Source organism: Ochotona princeps, chromosome 20 (assembly GCF_030435755.1).
Source record: "Ochotona princeps isolate mOchPri1 chromosome 20, mOchPri1.hap1, whole genome shotgun sequence".
Lineage (NCBI taxonomy): Eukaryota > Metazoa > Chordata > Mammalia > Lagomorpha > Ochotonidae > Ochotona > Ochotona princeps.
The window spans coordinates 30,538,996-30,551,011 of NC_080851.1; the positions used below are offsets into that span (position 1 = coordinate 30,538,996).

General features: G+C 47.5%; 1 protein-coding gene across 1 annotated transcript in view; it reads left to right on the forward strand.

The window, feature by feature from the left end:
• RAPGEF5 (Rap guanine nucleotide exchange factor 5) overlaps nt 1-12,016 on the forward strand; it is a 201,758-nt gene that overhangs the window by 28,588 nt on the left and 161,154 nt on the right. The window lies entirely within an intron of this gene.

Genomic DNA, 12,016 nt, shown 5'->3' on the forward strand with positions numbered 1-12,016 from the left:
CTTCCTCCAGGTTTCCCACATGGCTGCAGGGTCCCAAGGCTTTGGGCCGTCCTCAACAGCTTTCCCAGGCCACAAGCAGGGAGCTGGATGGGAAGTGGAGCAGCCAGGATTAGAACCGGCACCCATATGGGATTCCGGCACGTTCAAGGCGAGGACTTTAGCTGCTAGACCACGGTGCCAGGCCCTATATATTTTTAAAGAAGATGCAGGTAATGAATCAAGGAAAATCCAAATGTAAATAGCCTGGGAAAAAAAAGGCATAAAGGAAGGACGTAAAGGAAACTCCTAATGGGAGATTTGGGCACCTGAATGTGTTTTAACCAACTCTGTGACAGCTTTAGTGTGTTAGAGAGAGCGGCCTCAGAGGTACAGGGTCCAGGAGTTTGAAGCAGTATCTTGACCTCTTGAGTTCACCGATATTTTTCTGTTTGGCTCTCAGCATCGGTTTCATGCAGTCTAGACATGTCTAGATTGTGGTATGGGCTGGAAGTTCCCAGTAGACAGAGAAAGGGTTAGTGAAACTAATCGCTTCCTTCTCATTCCGTTTGTTCTAAAAACCACTTGGCTGAGGTATGGGTGTCATACAGAAGCTTTACCCAGGTAATGCATACAACTTAGCGAATTTGGAGAAAAGTTTAGACCTGTGACACCATTGCCACAGAATGCGTGGACTTCTTCAACATCAAACCCCTCTTCCCATCTAATTTTTGAAGTGTTTTTTTGTGATAACAGTACAGTGTGAGATCTGTCCTCTCAGCAACTTTTTATAAAGCTTTGTTGGTTTGTTTTTAGTGTATCTGAAAGGTAGGAGAGAGAATGTGTTGATTCACTGCCCAGTGGCCTCAATAGCCAGGGCTACAGGCGAGAGCCAAGAGCCAGTAAGTTCACGGGGTCTCCCACGTGGGTGAAGGGGCCCAAACATAGGAGTTGTCATCCTGTTTTCCCAGCACATCAGTAGGCAGCTAGCTGGGAAGTGGAACAGCCTGGATTCCAGCCAGCCATGGAATGTGGCTGTCTCAGTCAACAGCTTAACCCACTGTGCTAAAATGCCCACCTTGTAGCATATTTTTAAGTATATTAAGGGTGTTTCAAATTTTCATGGAAAATGCATCATATAGAAAAAAAAACCTCACGTATGGATTTCAGACTCAGACCCAGATAATAGAAGTTTCATTTGGCCATGAATTTTCAGAAGTGCCCTGGTTGTGTATGTTGCTGGGTGTGTACTGTGCTATGTGTCATTAGGGCTGAATCATCTAGTGTGAATGAAACCCTTAGCTTGCTACCTGCTCTCCCTAAAGATTGGTTGATTGATTTTGACAGTTGGAGTTAGAGAAGGAGAGAGAGAGCGAGCAAGAGATCTTCCACAGACTGGCTCACTCCCCCGATGGATGCATTGGCCAGTGCTGGGCCATGCTGAAGCCAGGAGTCCAGAACTTCTGGGTCTTCCACATGGGTGGCAGGGGCTCAAGCACTAGAACTATCTTCCATTGCTTTCCCCGGTGCATTTCCAGGGACCTAGATTGGAAGTGGAACAGTTGGGATTCGAATTGATATCTAGCCAGTTCCTGCCCTCCTGCCCTTCATATTTTTAGTTTTAATTAATTAGTTTATTTTTATTTGAAAAGCAGATTTGCAGAGGAGATAGATAGATAAATAGAAAGAGAGAGATCTTCCATTCCCTTGGTTGTCTGGATTTGGGTTTTACTAGACAAACCCTGAGCATCCTCCCTCCTGTGACCCAAGGACTTGAGCCGTCCTCCACTGCTTTCCTAGGCCACAAGCAGGGAGCTGGATGGAAAGTGGAGTAGCTGGGACATGAACTAGTGCCCATATAGGATACTGGCTCTGCAAGGCAGATTAATCTGTGGAGCCCTTGGTTTTCCTCTTCAAAGTAATTTTTGGATGCTTTTCCTTGATTTTTATGTAACAAAGTGAACATAGAACTGTTTCCTGTCAATTAAACTGCAGGAAATCACCTTAAATTATAGCAAATTTGAATCTCAAATTTTGGCCGAAATGAAGAGGGTTCTCACCTATCGCTGTCTTCAGCATGGGAATCTTCTTTCTGGGCAGTGTAGAGGCTCTGTCTGTTCTGACAGAGCAGGATCAGACAGTCAGGATCAGAGTCTGTGAAACCATGTAAAGGCCTGGGTGGTGAATACTTTTGACTCTTGGAGGAGGGAAGTGACCCCAGTTGAGGTGGCACCCAGGTGGTCCCAAGCCTCAGTGCGCAGCTGTTTCCTGTAGTTTAATTGCAGGCTGAGGAACAGGCCAGGTGCCCCAAGAGCTATTCTGGTGCAGCATTTCCAAGGTTGTTTGTATGTCTGAAGTGTTTTTAAGACATTATTTTATTTAGTTGCTGGGCAGGGTGACAGAGTAAGAAAGATTTAGAGAGAGATATCTTCCGTCCCCATATGCTTCACTGCCCATATGGCTACAATGGCTGAGGCTGGGCCAGGCCACAGCCAGAAGCCGGGAACTCACTCCAGGTCTCTCGTGACAGTGGCTGGGGCCCAGGCACTTGGGGCATTTCCTGCCACTTTCCCAGGCGTATCCATGGTGAGCTGGACGGGAACCAGAACATCTGGAACTTGAACGGGCACTCACATGGAATGCCGATGTCACAAAGACCAGCTCAAACTACTGTGTCACAGTGCTGGCCCCAGGTATGTCTCAGTGGAATAATTAAGTAAAAGTACAACCCAGATTCTAAGTCCTTATTTCCAGCCTTGGGGTTGTTTTGCTGCCTTAAGTAATTTATGTACAACTCAACAGGGGACCCCTTAGAGGATAATTTGTGTCCCCATACCAAAGACAGGAAGCAAGGTGACCACTCTGGAGTTCATTTCCTTTCTTCTGTTCTAACTTGTGACAAATGAAAAGAGAACTTTGTTTCCTGTGAAAAGACCTCATATAAAACAGCTCAGGTGTTTTTCAGTGACAAAAAAAAAATAATACCCACACAATAAGTGGTATGCAAGCAGATTTTAAAGATCTTTGAAAGGAAAGTAGAGTTATTCAGTCTATAAAGTATGCTCCTTGTGTAGTTCACAGACAAAGGAACTGAAAGATCAATTTATTTTGGTGCAAAAAAGTTTTTTGAATCCTTGCACAACTGTTTATTAGTATGTATTTTTTAAAAAGATTTATTTAATTTTTATTGGAAAGTGAGCTATACAGAGAGGAGGACAGACAGAGAGGAAGATCTTTCTGTTGATTGACTCCCCAAGTGGCTGCAACGGCCAGAACTGTGCCAATCTGAAGCCAGTAGCCTCTTCTGAGTCTCCCATGTGAGTGCAGGGTCCCAAAGCTTTGGGCTGTCCTTGACTGCTTTCCCCAGCCACAAGCAGGGAGCTAGATGGGAAGCGAGGCCACCGGGATTAGAACCAGCACCCATATGGGATTCCAGCACATGCAAGGTGAGGGCTTTAGCTGCTAGGCTACTGCATTTGGCCCACTAGTATTTACTTTTCTTTGGACTTTCTGAAGAAGCCTCACACACTCCAGCTGTCTGGATACCCCTTGCCCGGGGACGCCAGGCAGAGTGGAGAAGGGAGAGGAGGAGTGGAGCCAGAGCAGGGCTGGCTGTGTGCTCCCCAGGTGTGTAGATGTTTCTGGCATGCTTTCCCACATGGCCCTGGGATCAGTGGGGTGCAGGACACTGGCCATCAGAAGGAGACCCCGGGCCCGGTGCAGTGGCCTAGTGGCTGAAGTTCTCACCTTGCATGTGCTGAGATGCCATATGGGTGCTGGTTCTAATCCCAGCAGCCTCAGTTCCCATTCAGCTCTCTGCTTGTGGGCTGGGAAAGCAGTTGAGAATGGCCCAAAGCCTTGGGGCCTTACATCCACGTGGGAGACCCAAAGAGGCTCTGTACTCCTAACTTTGGATTGGCTCAGCTCCAGCTGTTGCCGACCACTTGGGGAGTGAATCATTGGACAGAAGATCTGCCTCTGTCTCTCCTTCTATCTGTATATCTGCCTTTGCAATAAAAATAAATAAATAAATAATGGAGACCCCACTGGCTTGTCCACCCCTGCTGTACACTACAGGAAGCCCTACTGGATTTGCAGAGAGCACAAATCTCTCCGGAGCTCCTGAGACAGTTTGGGGAAACAGCCTCAGCCACCCAGGGAGCTTGCACAGATGCTCCAGCCTTGGGGTGAAGAGACCCAGTGTGTGCCTGGGCTTCAGGCAGCACTGGGGTGGGTTGAAGGGGGAACAGGAGGCATGTGCATGAGCTGAAGTCACAGCTGGGGCCCTAACACAGCGGGGAGGATGCTCAGGCTTTGTCCAGTAAAATCCAGACAACCGAGGGATGGCCTTGTGGCACATAGGTGAACCTGCCACTGGCAATGCTGGTAAATCCATGTCAGAGTGCTGGTTCGAGTCTTGGCTGCTCTGTATGCAGTATAGCTAGCTCCCTGCTAAGGTGCCTGGGAGGTAGTGGAAGGTGGCCCAGCTATGGGATTTGAAGCCACTTGAGGAGGAAATCAGCAAATAGAACAGCTCTTTCCTTTTTTCCATGCACAACAAGAACTGTGTACAGAGGTGAGGGGAGCACTGGCTGCCATGTTGAAGACTTGGGCAGGAGCCGGCTTGTGGCACAGTGATTGAGATGCCACTTGAGGTACCCACATCTCAGATGTGAATGCTCGGGCTTAAGGTCTCGTTTTTTGATTCCACCTTCCTGCAAATGCACACCCTAGGAGGGAGTGGCGATGGATGGCGCAGGGCAATCCCTGACATCCACGTAGGGAGACCTGGCTTGAGTTTCTGGCTTTCAGCTTTGGTCTGGCCCAGCCTCAGCTGTTGCCTACTGAGGGCATTTAGTGAGGGAACCCGCAGATGAGAGATCTCTCTTGTCTCTGTCTCTCTGCTTTCCAAATACAGAAGCATAAATGTGAAATAATAATAATAAAAAAAGAGTTGAAACATTATACCCTTAGAGAAGTGGACCTAAAAATTGAAACAGACAAGAAAACCCTGACATAACACGGTGCTGGGTAAGGAGCTGTTCCAGGGGCTGGAGCAGAGTGTGGGGAGGCCAGGGACGTCACTCTATTGTATCGCCCAGGGTTTGCCTTTAAGGCAGTGCAGCCTTTTTTGACAGGGAGCGAGGCAGGTGATGTCATGTCAGCGTGTTTCCTAATAGATTGTTTCATCACTGGAGGAAGATGCTGTCTGCTAGGCCCGTGTGAAGTTGCCGTGTGGTTTTTCCCCCCTTTGTATTTTCACCTGTTTTTTTTTTTTTCACCTAGCTTTTCATTTCAAAAATCACTTAGCCCTACAAGTGGCAGGAGGCATACCACATTAGCATTTCACAGTAATGCTGTCCAAGCTAGCAGGCACTGATTGGCTCCCCGATGTCCCTAGGTCCCTAGTCCTTGGATTGCACAGTGCCTTTTGCTAGAAGGTTCCTTAGGTGTCCCTGTCCATCTGGGACATTTTCTCAGCTTCCCTTGATTTCTCATAACCTTGGCAGTTCTGGAAGAGTTCAAAGAATGCCCTTCAATCTATGGTCGCCTGATGGCTTTCTTGTTAAATTCATATATGTGTATGTGTGTGTGTGTGTGCACTCACGCACACATACACACAAGTGTTGATGAAAACACACACACACACACACACACACACAAGTGTTGATGAAAACACACACACTCACAAGTGTTGATGAAAACCTCAGCAGAATTCCTTGCTCAGTCCCTCCTGTCAGGCAGGTGATGGCAGCATGCTGCCTTCTCATGGACCATTATCCAGCTCAGGGAATGCAGGTGCTGTACTTTCTTTGATACCTTGACTTCAGAACTTTGCAAGCATCCCGTTTCACATCACATTTCTATCCTTTCTGCTGAACATTCATTTTGGGAGCTTCTTCAGCGCTGATGACTGCTGTGTTTGCCTGAGGATGAATTTCTGTTTCCCTTTTCCTGTTGTATTTGGTATTGGTCTGCATCTCTGTGAATGCATAGATGTTGTTTCTATGGGTTGTAATCCAGTGCTTTAATGATCTACCTTGCTACTCAGCTTGGTGCAGAATCGGCCAGGGGGAGCAGGTTTCAGACAACCATGCCATGGAGGAGTACATCTTAAAGTGCAGTATGACCCCAAAGGGTTGATGTGAACACAAGTAGGGAATTCAGTGACAAATGGAGGTGATCTTGCTCATTTCACCAATTTCTCCTAAATCCTTAATTGCTTGGTTTCTAAAATTTAACAGGTTTTCTGTGATTGTATTAACCAGGGATGCCCACCCACCGTCCCAACCAAAACTAAAGATAAGCTCAGGGGTCTGACTAAAGTGGAGCTGATGACACTCCAGGGCTGTGTGGATTTTCCCAGAAGCTGTTGGTGCTTGCCCATTTATTCCCCAAGGCAAGCAAGGTTGTGAAATGTTTACAGCTATCCCTGGGACCTTCTTTCATTGTCTGCCTTTAGCTTTTAAGTAGGGAAACACGTTGATACTAGAATAGAGAGCCCTTTAATGATGGGAAGACACCCTTGGGTTTAATGCTGTGTGTGCCATGGGAAGGAGGTCTACCCCTCCAGAAGGGGTGAAGGGGCTGTGCCACCATGGGTTTAATGCTGTGCATGCCACAGTAAGGGAGTCTACCCCTCCAGAAGGGGCGAAGGGACTGTGCCACCGTGTAACCAGGGAGGCTTTGGCTCAGGATCGTGATTCTGACAGAGTGTGCACACAGCACACACACCCGCGAGCAGGTGCAGGGTGGCAGCTGCCTGACAGTAGCTCTTTGTTCTGTGCAAGCCTCTTGCAGGTTCCACCACAGATTCCCCAATGTGATGGGAAGCAGCCCAGCATTCCCCTGTGTCTGTCCCGGGAAGGAGCTGGTGTCTGAGGACTGCTCCAAGCAGCGCCAGAGGTGAAGTGGACTGAAAGAGGGTGGAATGACTGTGCTCAATCACTTGTTGGTGGAGACTGACTCAGACCTCCTGGGGCACTTGGGAGGAGGGAAAAATGCTTCTCAGGCCTCCCCACTCCTGGAAATTCTGATTTTGTTTACCTGAGGTGGGATGATCTGGCAGATGTTCGTGGTGACTTGGTAATGTGTTACCCTTCGATCGTTCTGCTCCGAGTTAAAAGGCACATGAACGCAGCAGGAACCACAGTAGTCTTCACCTGCAAATCTGGGAGTGCTTCTTTGCCTCTGTAAGTCTAGCTTTGTCATCTGAAAAGTAAAAATAATGCTAGTACCTACCTCCTTATTTATTTAAGAATTAAGTGAGCAGGTGCATGCAGCATTGTGAACTCTTTCTTTTTCACCAACTCTTGTGTCACACTCTTTGGTATATTATATTAGAACTTGATGCCTTTAGGATTGGACGGTTTTGTCCCAAACCCAGCTCTAACTTTCCTATTCTGGGACCTCAAGCTGAATGCTTCATTTCTCTGACCGTTGGGTCTATCTGTAAAAATGGAAAGCAGAAAGGTGTGGCTATTTTTTAAAGTATCGTTATTAATATGGGAAGGTGTTTAAGAAAGGAGACAGGCTCTGTCAGCATTTTTATTACCTTGCCTTTCATTCTACTTCCTTTTTTAAAAAGAGTGATTTATTTGAAAGGCAGGGAGGGAGGGAGAGAGAGAGAGAGACAGAGACAGAGAAGACGCGATCTTGCATTTCCTGGTTCATTCCCCAAATGGCCACAGGGGCCTTAGGAGCCAGGGTCTTCATTCAGGTCTCCCACCTGGGTGCAGGGTCCCAAGCACCCAGGCATCTTCTGTTGCCTTCTCAGACACCTTAGCAGGGAGATGAATCAGAAGTGGAGCAGCTGGGACTCTAACCAGTACCCACATTGTGGCTTAAAACTCTGTATGCCAAATGCTCCCCCTTTTCCTAACATATCCCAGCAGTAGAAAAATACCATTCTCAGTGACTCCTTGACTTGGGTGTGGCCTTGCTCCATGGAGAGGAGATATGATTACAGATGACATGGGGACCATGACCATTGCTGTAGGCATGTCCCTGGAGCCCTGGGCCAGTGATTGTGGACAGGAATGGCAGCCGGCACTAGCAGGAACATAGCTAAGGTTCCCTATTCCACTAAGGCAGCAGTTGGCTGCTGTCACCAGGTTTTCCCCCTCCCTCTGCTTGCGATGGCTGTTGTGTAGGCTGCTGGCCGGCCAGGCTTCTGTACTTTTTACCTTGGTTAATCTTGGGGTGAGGTGTAAATTGATGCCGGGGCTTCAGAAGGCCTCACAGTCTTAGGCATGCAGGGTGAGCAGTGTAGTAGACCTCGGCCTTTTGGTCACATTTTGTTCTCTGATCTCACAAAATCTGTGCCCCAGTTCCATATGAGGCCTCTGGCCTCCTAGGTTTGAAGAAAATTCAAATGTGCTTGTTCTGCCATTTCATCTTCATGTTCTGCTTGGTTACCCCGAGATGGGAGGGGACCATGACCGATGATGACAGAAAGTTAGGTCAAGAGCTGAATTTTGCATTTCCAGTGAATTTGATGCCACATGAATTTTGTTGTCTTGCGTTCATGACAGGGAAAGTCGCTCTTCTATGTCACTGAAATAATTCATTCTTTCTCTGTTCATTGCATCCCTTAGAAGCCTAAGTGACTTGAAGGTTGGTATTTAGGCGTGTCCTTTAAAAAGTGATGAAAAATGTGCCTTAAGGCTGTCACATAGTTGAGCAGGATAATTTTAGCAACTCTGGAGTGAGTTCTCTGCTTGGTTCAGACACATGGCATTTATGTTAGCATAAATCAATCAATCAATCAATCTATCTAGATAACATAACATGATTTATATAACATAACATGAATGTTAATGGTCACCCGACTTTTAAAAAAAGTAAAGGTAGTTATGCCATTATTCTTTCTATCTAAAAATCCATTCATGAATACTACACAATTGCAGTTTTCTAATACACATTTAAATTATGAAGTTTTCTCAGTGTCATTTTAAAAAAAAACATTTTCCATTGTCTATTAAAATAGAGAGGAGAAGAAACAAGTTAGAATTAAAATCTATTGTTAGCATTCTTTTACTTTTTTCAGGCTCTGTATCACTCATGAAAGAACCGTTGTATCCAACCTGAGTAGATCTGAGAAACTTGGAATGAAGTGAAAAAAAATTAGTCATCCGTGTGTTCACTTCTCATCATTTTTAGGGAGCCTTATTCGCGTTCATGTTTTTGAGGGTTCTAGTCCAAGATCCCACAGGCTTGTTGGTTCAGCATCATTTGATGATGGCCAAGCCAGCACAGAGCGTCACATGGCGAAAGGGTATACACTTGCCTGCCTGTGTCGCTCTCTGTGAAGCCACCATGACTGATGAGGTTGGGTGAGATTGCATCTCAGCAACCTGATCCAGTCAAATCACTTCCCAAAGATCCCACCTCCAAGCACCAAGTTACCACTCTGTTAGTATCATCGAAGATGATTTTAGGGACAGGATGTTTATTAGTTCATGGGTCTTCAAAGGAAAACACAAACTCCATTCAGAACCATGGCAACAGCCTCATCTGGGATTGTGTATATTGAGATACCATGGTGAGAGCCGTTTGAAAAGTGGACCAGCAGGGTCCCAGTGGGTCCATCAGGATCAAGAAAGAATTCATGGTTTGTTCTTGTTTTCGTTTTACTATCTGAGACACAGAGAGGGAGGGAGAGCGCCCATTTGCACAGCTGGGAGCTGGGTGCTCAATCCAGATCTGCCATCTGAATAGTGGGGATTCAACCACGGGAGCCTTCGCTGGGGCTGTCTTCCCAGCATGTGTGTGTGTGAGCAGGAACCTGGAATGAGGAGTCGAGCCGGGACTCGAACCCAGGTTCTCTGATAGGGGATATAGGCCTGTCAATGAGACTGGATACTTGCCCCAGAGTTCATGGTCTTACAGTGTTGCCTAGAGTCTGTGTGTACTGATCAGTGGGCCTTCTGGGAGAGGAATGGTGTCTCATTCCTGTGTCTCTTTCTGGAAGCTCCTATGGTGAATGCCAGGGTGCTTAGGACTAGGTGCTTCCCCTTTGGAGATGAATGGAAGTTGCTTTAGGAACAGTGAAAGACACAGGGGAATGCGGAGAGGGGCCGGATGCAACCAAGGAATTCAAACTGCTGAGTGATTATGTATTTAGGAAGGAATGTTAAGGTGGAAGTGGGGTGCATTCTCAAGGATTCTTGACAGAGCAGTTCTTGAGGTAGTTTAAAGCAGCAGTGAATTGACCCACAGTGTTCCCCTGATAAAGCTAAGTGATAGCTCGTTCCCTGTTCTGAGTTAGAAGGGTGATAACATCCGCCCCACCACCGCTCCATGGCCTTTTTTCCTTAACCCTTTGGCGCTTGCCATTTGGAGCCAGGACACGAATGGGTCTCTGGGAAAGAGCGAACCTCGAGAATCACTCTGTTAACACGCCAGTCCCGTACTGAGCACATCGGGAGCTCCGTGGCCAAGAGCTCAAGCAGCAGGCTGGCAAACTGCTACCCTCCAGTGTTAGTGAAACCAAAGCCCACTGCCGCTGGGGGGAGGGGCAGTTACGCTAGGGCTTCCCAGGAGTTCCTGACAACAAGCGCAGGGATTGTGTCTGGTCAAAGATGGTTGTTGTTATGGAACTCTGGCTGAATCCCCAGGGGCTGGGGGCTCCTCTCTGTGTTATCTGTTCGGTAGGGAAGAATCCCATTACTTCATTGACTCACTTTACTCATCTTTTGAAACAAGTCATCCGTGGCAGGGTGGGGGTGGGGTTGGAGTTGTGTGAGGATGGGGAGGCACAGACTGAGGTGGCAGAGGCGAGAAAGGCAGGTGGCTTGTTTTCTTTGTTGAAAATGCCCCATCTGGATTTTTTTGGGGGGTGGGGGAAACTTTTTTTCTACTTGAAAGATTTCTGTTTAACTAGATCCCATGAAGTAGCCACTTTCCTGAGCTGATTTGGACAATTAGATGAGTAATACACATAGTTGGTTCTGGTCTGCCATATTGATTCTTCTTCAAAGTCTCCTCTATAGGGAAAACAAAATAATTTCTCTTGATTCATTTCATATTATAAATCTGGTGCATGCACGACTTTTAGGTTGCTCAGTGTTGAAAGAAGCGAGTGTCTTATGTAAGTCAGCGGAAGGTGAAGGGGGAGTGTGTGGGGATTGAATCAGAAGGGTGGGAGCTAAAAATGGCTGTCTGCTGTGTGGAATCGCCTTCTGGGAAGCGAGTCGAGGACTCAGCAGAGTAGCCATGGGCAGGTCTGAAGGCGCAGCCGGTGCGTTTCGCATCAGTCCTGTTGGATGATGAGACGTGGGGGAGCCGCGGGGGGCAGGGAAGGAACGGTGTGGACGTTTTCCTTTAAGACTAAAATTTGGCAGAAGGTGTAGCTGCCGGAAAGTGGCGATTGGCAAGATATGTCTTACAGATTTAGCAAATCATCCTGTGGAACGGAAGCGGCAGACTAAAAACCAGCGGGTCTCAAAAGACCACGGGTGTTGAAGAAGAGTTGCAAGGAGTTCTGAGAGCTAGGCTGGAGCTTTTATCAGTGCCCTGGCATGTAACAGCACTTCTCTGTTGTGCTGAAGCCTGTGTGGGCTGCCGGCTGCATTGTTAGGTAGGAAAAACCTTAGCTCCTGTAATTCGGATCCTTCATCCAATGCTTATGGAGTGGACAGAGATGTACAAATCACCAAATCATTGAGGAGAAGAAGGAAGCCTCTCAATGCAGGACTGAGTGCTAGGACTGGGGCAAAGCAGAGCAGCTGAAGGGGCCGACAGTCCATCAAGCAGCTGTGGATTCCCAGGGGCTGAAAGCACACTCAGACCAGCCTAGGGCAGTGCCCCCAGCTGCCTTGTTTGGAGCCGAGAACTCCAGGGTGGGACAGACCCCAGCCAGCAGCGCTCTGCTCACTTGGGAGGGAACTGTACAGACCTGGATTGCAAAGTCAGGTGCCATTCAATCAGCCTCTAGGAGGGAAAAGGGCCTCTGGGACTTAACATGGTGGCGAGAGGTTGGCATTTGTGAGCAGCAGGTTCTTCAGACACATAAATCTTGCCCCACTAGAGATGTGTT